Genomic DNA, 3,087 nt, shown 5'->3' on the forward strand with positions numbered 1-3,087 from the left:
TCGATGTCAGTGAATGATCATGCCGAAAATATCACCTTTCATTGCGTCCTGGTGAAATTTTCGCTGGTCAATACACCCATAAACTCAGCAATCGAATGTGCCGTTCGATGTGTGTGCAATAAGCGGCCCAAAAATGGGACCGGGGCTAGAAACATACCAGGAAAACATACACACGAACACGCGTTTGAACGTCTGACGCGGTGTCAGTGAGATATTTCTCTGAATGGAGTTTTGTTCCCTTCCACTGTCAGCTGATCGAAGATGCCTATGACTATTTCGGGTGTTCATTCTCAGTGAGACAGTAAAACGAATGAGTGTGGGGAATAATGCAAAAACCAAATGTTCCACGTGACGGAGTGTCGGTTGCATGTAATTAAGTTCGGTTCATTTGTCATGAACTGCAGGGGCATTGGTGATTGAATTTGATGTTGTCTCAATATCTTGCGCTGTCAGTAAAATGAGTGAGATTTTGCTACTCTGGTCGTGTCTATCCTTCCATTCCGGTGTTTTCTTTTTCAGAGTTCTGTTCAAACGTATTAATCGTGGTCGGTACAGTTCACCAGTGACAGGGCCCTATTCCAGAAAACGAGACGAGCAAACGATATATATATATATATATATATATATATATATATATATATATATATATATATATATATATATATATATATATATATATATATATATATAGATCCAAAACTTTTCTTGATAAATCGTTGATTAGGTGACATTGCCCCCAATAAATCCATAATAACAAAGCGTCTGAGTGATGAACCCATATGCTCGAGGAAAATATCAATGGAACCAAAAGATATATGAAACTTATTCCTTTTTGATATGTTTTTTTTAATATTTTGGCACTGAGAAAAGAGTATCGATTGATCAATTTTAAAACTGTTTGTTGTTTTTCTCAAAAAAAAAACAGGTCTTCTCATCTGACATCACTGATCATACCGAGAAAAACTGACTGAAGTCTCTCCAGTCTACCAAATAAATCATTTCAATAAAACTCGTGTACTGGAATTGGATATTTTGCTCGTCTCGACAGTGACTGAAACCGAGACGAGACGAGACGAATTGCTCGTCTCGTTTTCTGGAATAGGGCCCACAGTTTCAGTTGATTGTAATAGTACATGATACAGCACATCCTTCATATCCTATCAGATACACAGCATAGCCTTGTTGCCATGAATATATCGTTTAAGATCCGATTCACCGGGTTTAACCCATACTGATTTACGTTTAAGATTGGCGTAGTAAACCTGCTCTTCATCACCAGTAGAGTTCTGCCAATTTAGAATCAGTTCGCTTTCGATTGGGTATATCTCCGAATCTGTCTGTGTTATTCATTTTTTTGGCGGAATTACGGGTGGTTTGGGGGGTTCATCTCTTTCTCGATAACATCTACTCCATTCTTACATGGTGCGTGACAATTGTTTGTAGTAAACGACTTTTTTTTGAAATTTACACCAGTCAGTGATACATACGATGAATGTTTTGTGGTTTATTTTTTTCGTAACATATGTGAATCATAAATTATTTAATTCAAAAAACATCGCCTCCCTTTTCGATGACTGTTGATAGACGCTCCCGGAAACTGCCGCATGCACGTCATCGCCTCCTTGATCTTAGCTTTCAGCGACCTAAGCGTGCTGTGAGGCGTTCTATTGGTATCCCGTTCGACGACGCCCCGAACAAAATAATCCAAAGGATTGATATCGGAACTGCTAGGGGGCAAAATTTCCTTCTCTCAAAACTCCGGAACATTTTCAGCAAGCCATTTCTGGGTTTTATTGACATCATGAGCAGGTGCTCCGTCTTGTTAAAACATGAAATGACAGCCAGCAGCACCCTTTTTCATCCAAGGGACAACAACATCCTGAGGAACCTTCAAATATACATTGGCTGTTACCTTTAGTCCTTGATTAAAGAAATATGGGGGTATTACATCCCTCTCGCTGGAGAATACGCCTTAGACCATCACATGGGTCAGAAACTTCGTTGACATGACGATAGGAACTTTTGATCCTGATTTTTTTTTATTAGAGAAAAAGATTATAGGTTCAGTATTATGAGGATGCTTCAACCCACTCAGGAGTTTTTTAGCTTTCTCCAATCGTCGTGATTTGGTCGCAGCGTTCATGAATTGAACTCTACGTAGCGCATACGATTTGTGAGGTTTTCGGTCATTACTCGCCGGATTGAAAGTCCGAACACCTGATTTCTCGAGCCATGGACCTCATTGATCTCGCTGGATTCTTTTTAATAATTTTGACGTGGGACTACGTCTAACCGGAGTATATGGGGGTAAAATGAAAACCTAAACATAGAACATGCATGAAAAAATGAAAGTTCCGAATGCTCATAACTCGATCATTTCCTATTGGATCGGAAGAATGTTTGCATCAGTTGATACGGAATATTTCTACGCTTCAATCGCAATTAATAAAATATTATTTTTTTTATTAGATAATCAACTGAATAACTGTCAAATTTTAAGCGCTTTCTAAACGCCCTAACTAGCTAGTTTTGATTGGCCCGATTTACGGTTTCCCCAACACAGCCATCAAAACCAATCAGCCTTGGGGAAATCGGCATTGCAAACACGTGAAAGTATGGGGACTTTCGTTCGCACCGAAATGTGTTCCCTAACACAGACTTCAAAACCAAGCAGAGTTAGAGAAATCGGCATTGCAAATACATGAATGTCGGGGGCATTTTTGTTCCGACTGAAATATATTTCCACAACACAGACTTCAGAACCAAAGGGTCTGAGGAAATTGGCATTGCAAATTAATGTAGCTCAGGGGTATTTTTGTTCCGATTGAAATGTGTTTACCTAATAAAGACTTCTAAACCAAGGTGTCTGGGGAAATCGGCATTGCAAATACATGCAAATCGGGGGTATTTTTGTTCTGACTGAAATGTGTTTGCCTAACACAGACATCAAAACCAAGATGTCATCATACCAAACGTAAAAAAGTGTCATTAAATTTACTTGTAACGAAGAACATAATCTATTGCATGAATTGACCTCACATGGCATTGTACAATCTTTTTACTCACAAAGCAAATATATTGAATTCG

The sequence above is a fragment of the Toxorhynchites rutilus genome, chromosome 2 (genome assembly GCF_029784135.1).
Source record: "Toxorhynchites rutilus septentrionalis strain SRP chromosome 2, ASM2978413v1, whole genome shotgun sequence".
NCBI classification, from domain to species: Eukaryota; Metazoa; Arthropoda; class Insecta; order Diptera; family Culicidae; genus Toxorhynchites; species Toxorhynchites rutilus.